This window comes from Esox lucius, chromosome 23 (genome assembly GCF_011004845.1).
Source record: "Esox lucius isolate fEsoLuc1 chromosome 23, fEsoLuc1.pri, whole genome shotgun sequence".
Taxonomy (NCBI): Eukaryota; Metazoa; Chordata; class Actinopteri; order Esociformes; family Esocidae; genus Esox; species Esox lucius.
Genome location: NC_047591.1, coordinates 16,896,446 through 16,916,589, shown reverse-complemented (window position 1 = coordinate 16,916,589; position 20,144 = coordinate 16,896,446). Strand labels below are relative to the sequence as shown.

The 20,144-nt window shown below is 41.8% G+C and overlaps 1 long non-coding RNA gene across 1 annotated transcript; it reads right to left on the bottom strand.

Annotated features, from left to right (window-relative positions):
- Positions 1-386: 386 nt before the first annotated feature.
- On the bottom strand, positions 387-1,980 carry LOC109614955. Its single transcript, XR_002195964.2, has 2 exons — positions 1,128-1,980; positions 387-982 (listed from the first exon to the last, which is right to left on the bottom strand). It is a non-coding gene; the product is annotated as an uncharacterized LOC109614955 (long non-coding RNA).
- Positions 1,981-20,144: the final 18,164 nt, after the last annotated feature.

The window sequence follows — 20,144 nt, the reverse complement described above, 5'->3', positions numbered from 1 at the left end:
CCGTCTTCATTCCTTTAGATGCCCCTTTCGAATTCAGCCCATGACATGGTTACAGTGCTAGCTTTTCAACCTAATGTTCCCAGTTAGTTCTAATGAAAACACCGTCTGATAAGCATTAGCTTCAGGAGTTCAACTGCCCCAGAGTAGTATTGCGCCCTTTTTTGACGAGTACAGTGAGATGTTAACTGGAAGCCAACCGATAGGGGATTACCTGATCTAATAGATTTGTGAGGGACTGATTACCAGAAGTGGGAAAAACCCTCTACACAAATACTATTAAAAAATGCCAAATGCGCCACATTTTTGAAAAGCGAATACTACAAACTCAAGTGGTCGGCATACAGTCACTACTACCAATAACATCAAGAACAGAAAACTTAAACCAGTTAGATCACATGATTGTTTAATTTACAAGAGCATTTAATACAAAAGGCTTCCTCAAATGTCCAGACAATGACACTCAGTTCATGTTTAAATGCACCCTGGTTTGTTTAAACCGTGTATGTCTACTTTGCAATGACTAACACGCGTCTTCCGGTAACCAACGAACTGCTAAAACTGACGCTTTTGGTAACAAAATCGTATGTCACCTTACTTCCATGGTCATCCGCACGAGTCCATCGTTCTGGCAACAGCCACGCTGATTGCAGGCAGGTAGGAGGAAGAACCTGATCTGAAAAAGGCTTGCACAACAGTAAATGCAGCACTGACAGCTTTGAACATATCTGGGCACTGCGTAAACTACGCCGGCAGCAATTACTCCACGTTCAAGATACTTTACTTGTAGCAAAGTCATAGAAACGCAGTGAAATTGCAAACCGGAAGCTTACTGGTGAACTCAAGTGCTACCGGCCACATATACCTGTAGGAGAATCAGGTTTACCTGTGATACCTTAGTGGAGGCATAGGTAGTCTGGCCACCACAGGAAGCGACGCTGCGACCGAGAGCGCCCCCTACTGATGGGCGGCGTCCGTTGCGTCGCTGTGAGGACAAGGAAAGCCCAACAAATGAATCATGTAACGTGTGCATTACGACCATAGCCAGATAAAATAAAAACGCAGAGAAACAAAACAAGCAAACAAATTAATTACAACTAAAATCGTATTTACAATATCATTATGCACACCTTAGTTTGTGGTTTTAAAGTCAATACTTTGGTCTTCGGTCAGAAAAACCCGGCCAAACCAGAACCGGTTTACTCCAGATCAACAAGACCCAAGATGGAGGTATATTTCTTCGAAGTCCCTCTGTTGGAATTCAAGAGAATTTTCATACCCACAGTCCAATGAGTCACACGTGGTCATGCGTGAAAGAGATTTACTTGGCACGCAGATCTCGAGCGAATCGGGGCTCAACTTCTGGCTGGAACTGGTGTCGTTTAGCATGTCGTCGTATACGATATCCATGAGATACTGTGTCGTGTTCTTAGGTGCCATTGAGCATATTGACCGTGTATTTCCGTCGACAGTCTCCGTCCCATCATGCATAATGTTTTCGCAGTTTTCGGACAAAGTTTGTTCTTGCTTGACCAGTTTAGCAACTAACCTCCTTTTCTGCTCGCAGCGAATGTATTTCTTGAGAGTGGCTTTGACAATGTTGGCGCGCCACATTTTCAGGCCTTCTTGTCGGGAACTTAAATTGAGAATTTTCCTCAGCCTGCACTTTGAAAGTTTGCCAGATCTTCTGGAGTAACACGGTTTGAGTACTTCCCATTCCACTTTGGTATCCATTTCCAAGCACATTTCACGCACAAAAAGGTAAATGTCCAAAGTAGTTCGTATAAAAAGTCAGACAGCGAACGTTTATCAGCTCGCAAATTCACAAATGTAAAGTAACTTATCTGAATGAGTGAAACATAAGGCTTCCAGAGGATTTAAAGTCAAAAGTTTTACGATTACAAAAATTACTTTAACAAAAACTGGCTTGCGTAGTGCAAACAGTCCATCCACGAAGACTTACAAAATGGATTGAAGAGTAGACGTGGACTGAACGCAGCTATTTGTGCGAAGCGGAAGTTCCCATGATCCTTTGGGGGAAAAACCGGTTGATATCCTCGTAATGTGAAATGTATTAGCGCCACCTATTGTTTACGTGCTGCATCCACATTTGAACGATCTACAAAAACAAAACCTCTTTCTATTCCCATTTTATTTATATTAAAACACTATCTATATTCAGTAACATTTTATATGTAATCGGACGAAAACATTTTTATCTTGCTGTGGCATTTATGGGTGAAGGAAGGACCATCATATCCCCCACCAGATGGCGTCTTATGTGGTCTTTTAGAGGAGATATAGTGCCATCTGGTGGACAATATCAGAACCTTTAAGAAAAGACAATCTATAGAGTATGATGCACATACAGAAGACTCACAACAAATTAGATTAAATTACAGCGAAGTCCCGCCATTTCATTGCATAAACAAACCAATATGCCACATGTTTGGGGGAAATATAGTCTCTTGAGAAATCTACGAATAAATAGTATTGAAAATTCAAAACAAAAGAGTGCATGCTAAATGTCCAGAGCAGAACCACCCCAGGTGGACCATGCAAATAGCTACAAGTTTCAAGGTTTATTTGCCAAATGCACCAAACAACACAGTGTCATCTGCACAATGAAATTCTTATGGCAACTACGTACAGTTTAGTACCTCTCAGTGGTTCACAGCCTTTTTTTGTTTGTGTACCACCAACTGAACTTTGTTGCTCTCTGAGTACTGCTGAAGTACCCCCTTGATTTTACCTGTACGCTTATGGTCTCATGGACCTCCTTACATAACCCCTGTAGACATGTGGGCAACACAGAAACACAACTCTTGTTAATCTTGGGTAATGTCTGTCATGACCATTAGTTTGTTTATTATTTTACAGTCAATTAATGTGTAAATTAACTGATTTGCTTATATAACACAATTCCTGAGGGAAACGTGTTTGTTCGGTGTAGATTTCTGTGCCAGTGTGTAGTCTGGATTTTACAACATGCCTTTTATTGGTGATGATGACAATGTATTTAAGTGTGACATAAGTTTTACGGTTATACTCCGCCTAATGATTTACCTCTTCAAGGAAATAAATCTACAGTACATTACATGAATAATACATTATATTCTCAAATTGTGTGTGGGTGTTTGAGCGCTTGTTTAAACACTGTACTGTATGTATGTACTGTGTGTGTGTGTGTGTATAGTGGGGAAGGATGATTGGTGAAGGGACTTTTTAAAGCAGTCAGCATGACCATCCTCTTTCTCTGCAGAGCCACTGCACTGCAGAAGAAACTTGAACTCAGGCCAGCTTCCTAGAACGCACAGACACACACAGACACACACAGACACACACAGACACAGACACACACAGGCACACACAGACACACACAGGCACACACAGACACACACAGACACACACACAGACACACACAGAGACACACAGACACCCACAGACACCCACAGAGACACACACAGACACAGACACACACAGACACACACAGAGACACACACAGACACACACAGACACACACACACAGGTACACACAGGCACACACAGAGACACACAGGCACACACAGAGACACACACAGGCACACACAGAGGCACACACAGAGACACACAGGCAAGAGTCCATTGCCCCTGTCCCCCACTCACTGTAGTCCTTTTTTATTTGATGACAACATTGTAAAATGAACTGAAATCCAAAATTCATATTACACCTCTCAAGTGTGTATACTCTCATCTCTCTCTCAGCCCCCCCCCCCCCCGTTTGAAAATACAGTTTTTTTTAAACGCTTTGGTACTATTTTCACAAGTAAGGTGTACATTTTCAAAACTCTTAGTACAAATATCCAAACTGATCACACTTGTAACGCAGCTAGTCATTCTTTCAAAACCTGATGTAATGTTTTCAGTCCACATGATCATCGCTTCAAACACTGAAAACTGACATTGTCCCACACAATTACATATGTGACCCCTTCACCTTGGCAGGCCAGCTCAATTTCATTGAGAAACTCAATAAGATGTGTAGCATTATAGGAGCCAAGTAATGGCCTACGTCCTAGGACACCATCTTCAGAGATAGCTGCGCACATAGAGATGTTTCCTCCACGTTGTCCAGGCACTTGGACAGTGGCCTGTTGGCGGATAATGTTACGTCCACGGCGACGAGTTTTGGCAAGGTTAAAGCCCGCTTCATCAACAAAAACGTACTTGTGATGGTTCACATCAGCGTCAAGCACCATAACCCTCTAAAAAATATAATTTGGTTAGTTCTTTTTACAGTGTTGTTCCAATATACATATGATGCAAGTGATGCTTCAAATAGTAACAGTAAAACAATATACAGTATAGTGCTGTACCTGAACATACTCAGCCCTTAGTTGTTTCACCCGGTCATTGTTTCTCTCAAAAGGCACCAGGTAAATGTGTTTCATTGATACCTGGTGCCACTTTAAAAGGCGGGCTACTGTTGGTAGGCTGATGGATGCCACATTGGCAAAGGTGTCATTGTTCTCCTCAATTGCCTGCTTTATTTCTGACAGCCGTATATAATTCCTGGCCCTCACCCTTTCCACCACTGCCAACTCTTGCTGGTCGGTCAGCACACGGCCACGACCACCACTATGGGGTTTTCTGTTAATTCTAAGCATAGAACAGAGAATACTATCAATAGATCATGCTGTACAAATACTGTAACATGTTACTAACATGCATTACAATTTACTGTGAATGTAATAGTATACATCTTCCACACTTACCGGTTTTCTTGGCGAAAGGTTCGGATGATATAATTGACAGTTGATCTTTTTAGATTTGGCTCAACTAATCTGGCAGCTTCTGCCATAGTAAGGCCTCGGTTCACCACATGATCAACGATGATGGCCCGGACTTCATTAGAGACAACAGTTCTGCCTCCCCCTCTCCGATGACCAACCCTTTGATGGGCCCCATGCCCACCTCTCTGACGGATCCCATGCCCACCTCTCTGACGGATCCCTCGTCCACGAGCTCTTCCAATTCCTTGCTGTCTATCCTGGTCCATGTTGAAAGAAATTGCCAGTGTTTAGACCCTCACTTTTATATCTAATGACCAATTGTGGTTACCCCATCTGAAATCAATTAGCAGTAACGAGTTTTCATCAGGTGTGGTTATTTTATATGTTCTTACAAACACATATTTTATTTCTATAGTTCTCAAAATCCATATACTGTATTGCTGAAATGGAAATATATAGGTTTACCAAATGGTTAAGTGATTAACCATTAAGATAAGTTGGATTAAGTGTTGGTCAAATGTATTTGCACAAATCAGATGAGAAGCATATCAAAAGTATTGTGAGCATTGCATTGTGAAAGACAATTACTTCATATGAAAGGTAAGTCTTGATGACACACTGATTAGGTGTGGTGAAAGAGTGAATGTGTAATTTTGTGCGTTGTACTTAGTCAATTGAACATGTGATTACATGTTTGAAAAAAAAAAACTTTTTGATGATCTGCTTTGAGTTTTGTACTAACAGTTGTGAGGTTTTACCACATACTTGCGATAATAGTACCAAAGCGAATAAATAAAACTGTAACATCCTTGTTTGAGGACACTTCAACAGGAATATAACAACACTTTGGAAAATCCTCCCAGGTTTATGCCCATTCTTCTGCATCAGCCCGTCATATTAAAATATAAATGTGCCATCAAATAACCAGTAGTGAGAGTGCAATGTCTTTACTATGGAAAAGAGGGTTGTTTGTGGCAATTATATCATGCCATGCCTTCGCAAATGGAAATGGTAGCCAAGCCCTGTTTTTGCTTTTCTTTTGTTCCCTTAGAAAGAAATGCAGGACATCCTCTACAGATGGAGTATTCTGAACTATCTATCCTGGACAATTGCACTCGGAATTGAACATCCTGTTGTTGAATGGATTTTCCTGCATAGCAAGAATTTCCAAGATTGAAAAGTTTGGAATTTCCTCTTTAAAGTGTCAGACTTGATTCCCTGTAAAGAAAAAAAACAGATGTCAACTGAACTAATGCAAATGAAGACTATGCTATATGATCAAGAAATTACTAGGAAGTATAGAGCTAGAATCCAAGTCTCTCTAGTTATTCATTTGGAGAAGAGGATTGAAAATAAGCCTGAAAGATACTGTCTGCCAGAATCATCTTCCCTGCCTTGGAGCGAGCTGCCCAGGATACTTTATTTGGTTCCACACAGGCAGTTGCTGTAATATTTTTGTATTTAATTAGATGCCCGTATCTAGATTGACTTACAGAAGCCATTATGTTTAAGTACCTTGCTCAAGGGCACAAAAACAGATTTTTCCCTTTTTATGTTGTCGGACTGGGGATTAGATCCAGCAATTTATCATTTACAAGCCCTACACTCATTAAATGGGAAACATTTTTTTTTTGTTCACACACTGAATCTGGATCACACTACTGCATATGCTAGTTTATCATCACTGAGGGAGAGGGAACTGTGTCTCCAGGTATAAGCTTGAATTTCAATAAGAACTCTGTATCTGCTAACAGTTAATTAAGCTCCAAACTAAAATCCTTAATTATATTACTATTTTTATATTATTGTTTTCCTAAGATAACACAAGGCAACATTACTGTATCTGGAATATGTTGTTTGCAAATATGACTAAACAGAGGGAAGCATTGTTGCAACCTTGCTTTTCAACTAAAGTACATACATTGAGGACAGTATGGTTTGGTGTTGCATAAGGAATAAAAAAATATACTAGTATAATTAAGCAGCAAATGTAGACTAGGTTTCACTGTGATTGGATTGCTTCCAGGCTAGGTGGCTCAAAACAAAGAAGCAGACTTGCCTCCCCCCAGAAATTCTGGCTTTGTCTATGGCTATGACCGTGAAATGCATAGCAACCCATTGAGAAACATATGTACTTTAACATAGTGAAACAGATTCTCCAACATAGTTTGCGGTGATATTGGTTTTGCGGTAAATTTCCTTAATCTGTAAGATGCATGAGAACTAAGTATTTACATTTCTCGCATCAGTTTTAAAAACAAAATATTTCCCCAAAAATATATTTTGACTACCAAGAGTCAGATGAACAAAGAGTCTTTTTATTACACAATGTGAAGACGCTACGCCGTCTCGAGGTCGATACAGTCAACTTGAGGTCAACGTCACATGGAGACCGTTAGAGCTATCATAAGGAACATGCAAGCCTCTTTCTAATCTGAGGAATGCATTTTCTACATTTTCCCCTGTCTCCTGCTGTTTTAAACTTAGGAGGACATGAGGTCTTTGCCCACACTTGAGGAGTACCAGGCTTGAAAAACCCGTTGCTGTCCCTGCCCAAAGTCCTCCTGGTTGTGTTGCAGATCAAGACGATACCAGACTATTTCAGCTGCCACTTCGCTGAAACCTCCCCCTTCCACGTGTTGTCCCTGTCCATGTCCATCTGGTCATGCTTCCGACCTGTACTAAGTTTAAATAGACTCTGGACAAGCCCACATGCATTTAATAATTATTACAATTTGTACTCCTAATATATTCACCTGGCACAGCCACGTTACCCATAATACCTATGTAACTAATATGTCGGTCTTCTTATGGAGTTTTTCCTAGCCTCTAAAATTCAACATAACTGTTGTTTACTCCTTGGGGTTTAAGGCCAGGTGTTTTTTAAAAGCACTTTGTGACAACTGCTGATGTAAAAACGGCTTAATAAATACATTTGATTTGATTGATTAATTGAGACACACACAATTTACACAAATTGTTTTTAGTTCTATTGGTGTACAAAACCATTTCCAAAAAAAATGGAAATAAAAACAATGATGATGTGCGAATCATTAAAACCCAGTATTCAATAGAAAAAATACAAAGACAACATAAATGTTGAAACCGGTAAATGTTATTGGTTCTTGAAAAATAATTTTCTATTTGATGCCAGCAATACGTTTCCAAAAAAGCAGCGGCAACAAAACACTGTAAAAGTTGTGTAATGCTAAAAAAGAAGATCCTGCCTTCTCTGGGCCTAAGCTCATTTAAAAAGGCGAAATGGAAAACTGTCCTGTGGAGAGACAAATCAAAATTTGAAATTATTTCTGTGTATTATGGATGCCGCGTCCTCCAGGCTAAAGAGGAGAGGGACCATCCAGATTCTTATCAGCACACAGTTCAAAAGCCAGCATCCATGATGATATGGGGGTGTATTAGTGCACATGGCATTGGTGACTTGCACCTCTCTGCAGGCACCATTAATGCTGAACAATACACACAGGTTTTGGAGCAAAATATCATAATCCAGATTATGCCTTTTTCAGGGAAGGTCATGCTTATTTCAACAAGACAATGCCAAAACAAATTCTACATGTGTTACATCAGCAGTGGCTCCATAGTAAAAGAGGCTGGATGCTAAACTGGCCTGTCACCCACTGAAAAACATTTGGCGCATTATGAAACAAAAAATACAACAAAGGAGACCTTGAACTGTTGATCAGCTGCAATCCTATATCAAGCAAGAACGGGATTACATTTCACTTTCTGAACTACAGCAATTTTTATCCTCAGTTCCCAAACTCTTACAGAGTATTATTAAAAGAATAGGTGATGCAACACAGTGGTAAATATGCCCCTGTCCCAAATTTTTTTTAAACATGTTGCTGGCATCAAATTAAAAATGTATTTATCAGAAAACAATGACAGGGATGCAACAAAAAGGTACCCCCCTTTCAGGACGTGAAGGTGAGAGTGCACTAGGAAGCAATACTAAAAAGGAATCTCTGTCTGGGGTGGGAAAAACTGTTATGTAGCATTTTCTCCCTGTGGTAAACAGAAATGGCGACCCCGTTTTAGCTTCTTCCAGCTCTTTCCGTCTATTCGCCACCTAATAAACGTGATACAGAACAGAAAGGCGCAGTGATGCACTCAGAGCCTAGGCGCAGGTAGCCTGACGTCGGGGATTATTGAGCAAAAAGGCCAGCCTCCCCAGTCATCCCCTTCATCCCTCTGGAGAAAAGGGTTGGGAAGCAGCCTAATAGATTTGTCTGTCTGCTAGAATCCTCTTAAATGCATTGGGCCCAGGAGGCCAGACTGACAAGCAGAGATTGGCTTATGACCCCCCCCCCCCGATGACATTAAACAACATATTGCTTCAGCCATCTCTGGTCCAGAGTGATGACATGGATTTGTCTAGTGGTCTGGACAGAGATCACATCACACCAGCTCTCACATGGAGAAACTGGCCCTTTCCTGTGCTCATAATTTGGTGTCATAATGCTATTTATATTATTTCCTGTTCTTGTATATAACACTTCTATTCTAGTCTCTTCTAACGCCTCTAAGTAAAAAGCCCTTCCAATAGAAATACCATATTGCTGGGTAGACATTTCAGTGTTTCCTTGGCAACAGCCTCATCTCCATCAAGGAAAGGCATGTCTTTACCAGCCACTTCCCCAGATGCACCGAGCTTAATCACACATTGCGTACGTTTTTTGTCCTTTTGCTGTCACAGCCTCTGCAGAGGACATACAAAGGAAAGGTTTAAACCCCTTTCACTTGGAAAAGGCTGCATTAAGAAACACAGCATGGGTCCAAAGCGACAGCCTATTCTCTATGTAGTGTCAGTGTGCATTCGGTGCCAGTCAAAAGTATAATACCACATAATGTGGCATTTGGGACTGTTTTATCTCTGATCGCTCTTATTTTCAAGCTCCTTAAATTGTTTACTTTTACTAGTGTCAGACAGCCATTTTGACAGATTATGACCGTCTCCTTATTTACACCCACTCTCTACTGGCTGCTGTGTTTGTGTGCGAGCGTGTGTGTGTGTGTGTGTGTGTGTGTGTGGGCGGGCGGGCGCTTGTCATCGCTTCTCTGTGTGTGCCGAACCTACTGAGCACAATAGCTTCATAATGCTGTTTATGGCAGTGTGGGATTGACTGAGAGATTAATTGCTGAGAAGAGTTACCCGAGTCCTGATTGGAGTGGGCAGTTTGTGAGTTTGCGGGAGGCTGTGCGACTCCATAATAGTGCGTGTATGCTTGGAATTTAATTGCTAAGTAAGGTATGATAGTGATTCTACTTATTAAGTATGCACTTGTAAACAACATATTACACATCCAGCCCAAAATGGGAGGTTTAACATTAAAAAAAAATAAACGCGAAAGTTCTGCAATGTATCTTTATAACAAAATTGCCTAGCACTGAGATTGTTTCAGGTGGAATTTACCCTCATGTTCCATTGCAGTTCACAATGCCTTACTAACAAACTGCACCCCAGCTAGTTAAGGACAATTTTTATAGTTTTTTTGAGCCAGTTCCTGATAAAAAATATTCTGTGACAATACTTTGAAGTGGCTCTTTCTCTCCATACTCAACTCAGACTGGCTGTGTGTGTGGCTCCAACAGGACGTGTCTAATGAGGAATGCTATAAATATCCTGCTGCTGGAACCAAACTAGCTGACAAGAGGCCCTACTCACAACACCTTCTACTGAGGTGGAGAACGTACAGAGAAAAGGGAAGGGGTTGCAGAAATCACATAAGACAGGAAGCAGCAGAAACCACAATCTTCAAATAGTGTACAGACACACCCACCCACACACCCACCCACACACACACACACACACACACACATATATACACACACACTTATGCACACACACAAACACACAAACACACAAGTTTGTATGGCTATCCTCATGGTGAACAGAAAATAGAAATTGCATTTTAATCTTAACCATAAACCTAACCCTAACCCTAACCATAACCTAACCCTAATCTAGCACTAACCCTAACCTTAACCTGAATAAAGTAACATTTATACCTAAACCTTACCTAGATGTAATGCCAAACCTTAACGCTAAACTTAACCAAAAACACCTGGGCCTTAAAGAAACCCCAATTCTAACTCTAAAATGAATTATAAGTTTGACCCTAAACCTAACCCTGAGACAGAAATTGACTTTTGCCTCATGGGGAACGGCAAAAGGTCAAATAAGTCAAATGTTGTCTTGTTTTGCTATACTCAGTAGGACATTTGGTTCCTGTGAGTATAGTTAGACCTAAAACACACATACACACACACACCCACACACACACACACACACATACACACACATATATATACATATACATACACACAGATACACACACTCTCACTCGCACTGGTGAGTGAAAAGAAGGATGGTATTTTGTGACAGCCTCTTCGGGTATTTCCAATTCATTCTTGGGAGATGTGCATGTGAACTGAGTAGTGTATTGCCTTGTCTGAGGTTGCAATAGTAACCAAGAGGATGGCGCTTAACAAAGGGAAGATTCTATACTTTCCATTCTATTCTACTCTAGTCTATTGTATTCTATTACAGTTTTTCACGATTGCTTACAAGCATCAAACGATACGGTTACTATAACAAAACTCAATTTACAATAACAAAACTCAAGTAACATTAACAAAACTCTTCACACAGTCAGCCAAACGGAAGCGTATGTGAAACAAACTGTGACTCATTTCTCACTGCCTTCACACAAAATGCATTCAATGCACACATTCTGCAAAATCCATGAACTCTTTTCTCATTCGTACTCCACAAACTAAAAAACAGCACGTGTTTTCTCAAATGTTTACACACTGTTCTCAAAACTGTTAAAACCCATTCAAAACAGAATGATGGCAATCATTGTGCATTTCTGCAGTAACCAGATTGAAATATAAAGAACATTTATAATATTTGTTAGAAATGTTTTATAATGTAAGAATATTTATTCAATCCAAACACAGTTGACGCAAGTTTCAACTGAAAATCGACCCAAGTGTGAGAGAGAAACAGTGAATGTGTGAAAGAACTCCAGTATAAATATATCCAGGTAAGATGTCCACTAATCAAATAGGGTATAAACACATCTACGCATAATGTAAAGTACTGTAAAACTATGGATTTACTGTTTTTATTAGAGAGTAAAGGAGATGGAAGCCAGTCAAACTGCAAATAAATTCATCTTTGTGGATGAAGCCGGATTCAACCTGGCAAAAACACGCTACAGGGGGCAAAATGTGATTGGTCAGAGAGCCACCGTGGATGTCCCAGGCCAGAGAAGAGCGAACATCACAATATGTGCAGCATCACAATGTGTGCAACAAACCAATGATGTTGCATACACCAGTCCTTGGCCCCTAAAATACAGAGAGGCTCATTTCCTTTCTAAATGACCTTCATGATCAATTTGTGCCGGCGGAGATGAGAGGGCAAAGAAACCCCCCTACCTTTGTCGTTGTGTGGGATGATGTGGACTTCTACCACTCTGCTGCCGTCACGGCCTGGTTTGCTGCACATCCCAGGATGTCAGTACTATTACTGCCTCCATACTCCCCCTTCCTTAACCCCATAGGGGAGTGATTCTCTGCGTGGAGGTGGAAGGTTTATGACCAGATGTCCTTATTGGATGCCATGAATGCAGGGTGTAGAGACACTTCTCCTAAAGACTGCCAGGGTTGGATTAGACATTCCAGAAGATATTTCCCAAGGTGCATCGCCAGAGAAGACATCAGATGTGATGTTGATGAGAACTTGTGGCCGAATGCAGGTGATAGGGTGACCTTGTGATTACACGTACTCTAGATGTTGATGTTTGTTTGAAATGATTGCAGCCCTGGAATTACAATAATTAGATTTTTGTTTATTTTTCAAAAGTATAATTTTCTATGTGCAAAGATATGGAAAACATAAAGGATATTCCTTCAAATTGCTGCATTTCTGATTCATTCTTGTTCTGTATAAATTAGTACAGGCAATAGAGAGGGATGTTTTTCTTATTCAGTCATCAAAAATATTTTTACAATCGTACAAGATGACAGTTCGTCATTTATGTAATGATCACTGTTGTCAGTGATTTTTAGATCAGTGTGTTGTGAGTGACAATGTGTGTTTCTAAGTGAGAATTGCTGGCAGTGTTTTGGTTGAAAAAGCTTATTTTGAGGCATCTATGAAATGTTTTGGTGGTTTTAGTGAGTTGTGGGGTTCAGATGAAGTGTTTTGCAACGATGCATATTGGCAATGCACACTGTGTGAATAGTTTTGTTATTGTGGTTTCAGTACCGACCGATGCTTGACTTAAGCAATCAAGAAAAACTGTAATGAGAGTCAAATTTGAAAGGCCTAATGAGCATGCGTACTGCATTAAAAAGGGAAAACGATGCAACAGTGAGCATGTGATTCCTCTCGACCAATGCAATGCCCCATGAGGCAATGGCGGTAATATGCACACGCCAGATCATTAGGCAACGCCATCGATCCCGGGCCGACACACACCCCGCTTTGACGGCTGAAGACGTGGCCGCGGACGCCGTTCGCGGACCACGTGGTCTGTGTTCAACGCCAGAACTACGGATGACGGACCTCCCTTGACCTCACAGGATAGAACACCTCAAGCATGCGTTTTTTTTTCCTGCTCCTCCTCATTTCACATCAGGGCCACCGTCTACAATGCAGCCGTCAGTATTACTCCTCTTGACGCCAGGACGCCTCTTCATTCACCATGCTGTGGACCTTATTCTCGGTGGACTGGCTCATTGGAGACTGACTGGGGCTGATCACTGTCTTCCAACGGTCAACTGTCAATTAAACAGTCACCCCGCGCTCCTCCCAAAGTGTTGCTCGTCTCCCTAAATCTAAGATAGCTGCATATTCCGGAACTGTTATTGTGTAAATGTGTACATTAGCTGTAAATTAAGGTCTCGCCCAGCGTCTCAAAATCCCACCACCCGTTGTATATACTTTTATGTCATTTCACATTCATGCACTTTGGGACTAAAAGTGATTCTGATTGCCCAGCTATTCCCCATATGGAACTGGATGCTTTTTGACATTTAATGCTTTTAAGTGTATTGATTTCTGCTGGCGCTGGCTTCAGAAAGCCAGGACTCAATCCACTTATCCATCCCCCTCCAAAATCCTTCTTGGCCGACCAGCCTTGGCTCGTACTGGCTATCCACTAGGTGGGCTAGAGTCTCATTGGTCAAAGTGCTGAACAAACACAGAGAGCTGATTGGCTGAGGGGGAATCTGCATCGCATGTGTACCCGGCTTCTTAATCCTTTCTCCGTTTTTTTATTTGTGACCTTTTTTCCGGTCGTTTTCATCCTTCCCTTTGGCTCTCTTTCTGAGTTCTCTTCATCCCTTGGAGGTAAAAGTAAAAGCACAGACTACAGGAGGACGGATAACCTCTCATGCCAGCCAAGATTTACATCAAAGGACAGAGGTGGGGGCACACAAATCATCCTTGGCATGACGCTGGCTCCCACAGCCACAGTCGTCAACTTTAACCCCATCATGATTTATTTGTTAAACACAAACTGAATCTCAATTTGTTTGTGAAGTTTAATATCATCACAAATGCAGGCACATTTTTTTTTTTTAATCTTCATCAATATATCTCAATAGAGAGGTGCTTCCTGTTTCAACCGTCCTCTCCAGTTCAAGGATTCAAATCAGAGATGAGTTGAGGGAGCGGTTGGCTAGGGACATTTGGTTCCCTACTACATGTCCTCGTCAAACATAATGAATGACATAGAGACCAGGGCGCCATTTGGGAAGCGCACAAAATGTCTCTGGCCGGCCCCTATCTCAATCTCCGAATGACTCAGTTAGGACAAATCGCGTAAATTCCTTTGGAAAATAAGAGTTTCATGTAATTCAATCTCAAAATGAGAAACGCAAATAAAAAGAGGGACATGGTTGTGGCTAAATTCAAACATGAGATTCCATTTTCAATAGATATGCTTCTGGGTCATTTCCAGTGTTCTTCAATTCCTTTGGAAAGCACCCAGTGAACATTCATCCATTGGTCACAGCATGCAGAGTGGATTGGATGGGATAAAAACGTTGAGTCACCGCTGAGAGAATACCGTAGGGCCATATGTCTCACAGGCAGTTCCTGTGAGTATGCCGTCGTAGACACATTTGTTGGTTACTGTCTTTCATAGGAAACAAAGAAATCAAGAGACCACTGGAAATCACCCAGAAGCCTATCTATTGAAAATGGAATCTCATGTTTGAATTTAGCCACAACCACATCCCTCTTTTTATTTGTGTTTCTCCTTTTGAGATTGAATTACATGAAACTCTTATTTCTCCCCCGTTCTCATTTCACAAACATTTCACCGCCACACACACACACAAACGGACACACGAAAAATGGATTGAGGTTAGCTGAATTAGCTGATTAGCCAGCTGTCATTAACAACATAAAATATATAAGGTTGTGGGTATGCAGTCCCCATAGATTTTTTTGGGTATGCCCCCACCCCCATCAAAGATGCCCGTCCCTCCATAAAACCACCAAGGACCAGTCCATTGTTAGTGAAGTGTGATAATCACATACCGTGTATTGAAACATTTCCTGTCTGCTAACCTCCCATTAGTCTGTAATTGAACCTTGAATTTCAACCCAGAGGAGAGGCTTAAAGACCGGCTGGCCAATCACAGAGCATGCAGCAACATAGCCCTTCCCCTAACTGGCCCAGGGGTCTGCTGCTGAAAGTAATCTGAGCTGACATTGGATGCCTGTCGGGAAAGATGTTTGCATTTGCCTCCCTGAAGGGCCTCCTCTCCTACACTGGCAATTTCACCTTCAATTAAACTATAAAATCCAGGATGAAATGAATGAGTGGGAGAGAGAAGGGTGGGGAATAGAATGATTGAGAGATATATGGGAGGTGGAAAGAGAGTGGAAAATAGGAAACAAGAAAAGAAAAGGGAATAAAATAGGAAACAAGAAAAAGGAGACAGGAGTGGTGGAACTGAGAGGGATAGAGAGCTGTCGAGGTAGTGAGGTAGAAAGAGGAATAAGAAAAAGAGAGGGAAGGATAAAGAAAGATGGAACCGTGAGGGAGAGAGAGAAAAGAGAGAGGGATAAAGAGGGATGAGGGCTGTGAGGGAGAGACAGAGTGAGAGAAAGAGAGAACAGAATACAGATGGAGGCTTTGATGGAGAGAGAGACAGAGTGAGAGAAAGAAAGAGATGCAGGCAGTGTGGGAGAAAGAAAGAAAGAGATTAGGGTTAGATAGGGCAGTGAAAAGGAGACCAACGGACAGAAAAAAAGAAGGGATGTAACAGAGGGAGAGAGGAAGAAAGATCTGTGCCCCTCATCGACAGTGTGGATTAAATATAGATGGTGGGGGCATGAAAAATTAAGACATGGTTGCAGAGAGTCATTAGAAGCTAATTAGCCTTTTCATGTCTTATCTATAGGGCTTGCTAGTCAATCATATGATAGGAGATTTAAATCTGTCAGTGTAATTTTCAGTATGGTAAACAGTGTTATATTAATTGTTGTAAATATGCTACTTGGGTTCTCACACAGAGATGAAGAGTTCACAGACAAACATTGTCTACACAGAGACAGGGGACAGCAACAAAATTAGACAGAAGGAAATATTTTATACATTGGGAAATAACTCAATAAAACACAGGGCACATTTTTATTCTATCTTCCCTAAACAGGGAGTACATAATGGCAGAATGCCCGACCACTGTGACTGACCCATTGATAAGAGGGAGGCTTTTCCTGAACACTTCCTCTCTGAGCTGCTTCCTCTCCATAACCGACTCTACACGTAATGATTGAGTTAAGGGTGAACCATTAGGAGAGAGGTGTCATGAATCTCAATCCAGCCCTAGTGGTCATGTGACCTCTAGGGCAGAGTCCATTTGAACTGAACTAACAGAATTGAAAGTAGATTAAAGGAGGAAAGAGAGAAATAATTGTATTTGTTGGAGGAATCCAGGAAACAGCAAATTCTGTGAGAATGGGAAAATGCCAATGCTGTGTGGGAGGATTAGGTCAAACGTTCAGGAATGAAGGAATAACAAAACCTCAGCAACATGTCTCTATTTCTCTCACAATAGCTGGTTTGGTTAAGCATTCAGCGCCACAAAATAGCCCCCACCAACACCAGAAAAGACACAAGTATTTTTCATATACTGTAGGTTTTGTTTGCTTTTGTTTTTACATTAACTGGGTTGTTAATGCGTCTCACAGTGAAACGCGTTGAGGCCCATTTAAAATACACTTTGAATTAGTATCCACTTGGCAGTGGGGCCAATGTTTTATAGTTTCTGAAAGAAGCACTAGGACAGAAGGATGGGGAAAGAGAAAAAAAAAGAGAGAAGACTAAACAGACGGAGAGGAAGAGGTGTCTAGAGAGTTGCTAAATGTATGCAGTCACTACTGTAAGTCACTGTGAATACGAGCATCTTCATCACTATACTGTAAAAGAATGTGGGCTGGGGTAGAGAGAGTGCTGGGGAAAGACTGGGGAGTCTGGCGGCAGTTTACCTCCGTGGCTATTTTTAGAAAAGATGTCATGCACCTGGTGAAAACGTAAATGAGACCAGGTGGTTTGAAAGGAGAGACAATGAGCCAAGACCATTAAAAGAAAAAAAGACAGTAATGAAGAGGTATCCATGGAAACAAAGAGTGAGACATGTTCCAGTTGTAAAAAGTCCAGCTGAGTTGTTACAACCATTCCACTGGGCAGTGGGAGAAAGAAAGCAGATGTACATCTTCACCTTCTATATTCATGGCCAGGTTTAACATTTAATAAAAATGTACTGTGTGTTCGGCTATTTGGTTTTGTAATGTTGTCAGTTATACACAGAAACCATCCAGTGGCAGTACATGAGCCTGTGTCAGGAAACATGGGATTCGAGATTTATCAGATGTCCTTTTGTTTGCTAATTGATGCATGAACATTACCAGAGCCTCATTTTTAGATTTTTTGAATATTTTTGGCACTGTATATCGAGTATATAGAGTGGATGGTTACTGTCGGGGACAGTGCCTCTGGGATGGCAGACCGGGGTGGTGGTCCCTCTTTTTAAGAAGGGGGACCGGAGGGTGTGTTCCAACTATAGGGGGATCACACTTCTCAGCCTCCCCGGGAAAGTCTATGCCAGGGTTCTGGAGAGGAGAATACGGCCGATAGTAGAACCTCGGATTCAGAAAGAACAGTGTGGTTTTTGTCCGGGCCGTGGAACACTGGACCAGCTCTATACCCTCTACGGGGTGTTGGAGGGTTCATGGGAGTTTGCCCAACCAATCCACATGTGTTTTGTGGATTTGGAGAAGGCATTCGACTGTGTCCCTTGCGGCATCTTGTGGAGGGTGCTTGGGGAATATGGGGTCCTGGGTCCTTTGCTAAGGGCTGTCAGGTCCCTGTAAGACCGAAGCAGGAGCTTGGTCCGCATTACCGGCAGTAAGTCAGACTTGTTCCCAGTGCATGTTGGACTCCGGCAGGGCTGCCCTTTGTCGCCGGCTCTGTTCGTAATTTTTATGGACAGAATTTCTAGGCGCAGCCAGGGGCCGGAGGGTGTCAGGTTTGGGGACCACACAATTTCATCTCTGCTCTTTGCGGATGATGTTGTTGTGTTGGCCCCCTCAAACCAAGACCTTCAGCATGCACTGGGACGGTTTGCAGCCGAGTGTGAAGCAGTGGGGATGAGAATCAGTACCTCCAAATCCGAGGCCATGGTCCTCAATCGGAAAAAAGGTTGGCTTGCCCACTTCAGGTTGGTGGAGAGTGCCTGCCTCAAGTGGAGGAGTTTACTGTTATATGCCCTGGAGAACACTGAGGAAGCTCGGTTCACTGCACTTACCGCCAGTGCTCACCAGCACTAACAGAATTCACTGCAGCAGACACACCATCATGAAATTATTGTGACCAGTCAGATTAGTAGTTAAATTAGATCTTGCTTACATGGGAATGAAAAAATCAGAACAGCTTTCATATAAAAAGGTTTTTTGAAAGCACACTTGATGCTAAATTGGAACAGCTACTTCTACGATGCATTCTTTGAGTATACACTCCCCTCACTAGAGCGTGGGAGGGGGGGGGGTCTTGGCTTAGCTGGGGCTAGTTCATTCAAGGCTGTAATGCTGACTAAGGTGTTTACATTTCAACAATAAGGAAAAGCAAGGAATAAATATGATAAATTATCATAAAAAAATATATGAATGACAACGGCTTGGCTCTTCATAAGGAGCACTAGTATCTAGTCATGGTACAGGAGTCCTCTTCCCATCTTTTGCTCCATGTGTGTCCATGTGGCGATAGGTCTTGTTAGGTCTTTCTTCACTGATGCAAGTAGGTCTCAGCTGGCAGCATGCTACAGTGAATGTTAGGTCAGCAAATTCAAAAACTGACATGCGCTGTGGAAATCCAATAAAGGTGTCACAGTGACATCCAGTCAGCAGGGAAACCCAACTATTGAATGAGAGAATTTTGCTTCAGAAGGTCACCCTTTCTATAACCCATTCCTTTGTCTGTGTTTCACCCCTGTCAAAAAAATAACGGTCATTTTGACTTGCAATACAGGGGGGCAAGAGAAGCTGATTGGAAGCAGATTATTGTTTTTTAAGTATTAACAAATTCTTGACTCAGTGTATTCTTGACATTATATTACTGTGGGGAAAACAAGTATTTGATACACTGACGATTTTGCAGGTTTTCCCACGTACAAAGCATGTTGAGTCTATCATATAGGTACTCTTCAACTGTGAGTGACGAAATCTAAAACAAAAATCTAGAAAATCACAATTGTATGATTTTAAGTAAATAATTTGCATTTTATTGCATGACAATTATTTGATACATCAGAAAAGCAGAACTTAATATTTGTACAGAATCTTTGTTATCAATTACAGAGATCATACGTTTCCTGTAGTTCTTGACCAGGTTTGCAACACACTGCAGCAGGGATTTTGGCCCACTCCTCCATACAGACCTTCTCCAGATCCTTCAGGTTTCGGGGCTGTCGCTGGGCAATACGGACTTTCAGCTCCCTCCAAAGATTTTCTATTGGGTTCACGTTTGGAGACTGGCTAGGCCACTCCAGGACCTTGAGATGCTTCTTACGGAGCCACTCCTTAGTTGCCCTGGCTGTGTGTTTCGGGTCCGTTGTCCATGCTGGAAGACCCAGCCACAACCCATCTTCAATGCTCTTACTGAGGGAAGGAGGTTGTTGGCCAAGATCTCGCGATACATGGCCCCATCCATCCTCCCCTCAATACGGTGCAGTTGTCCTGTCCCCTTTGCAGAAAAGCATCCCCAAAGAATGATGTTTCCACCTCCATGCTTCACGGTTGGGATGGTGTTCTTGGGGTTGTACTCATCC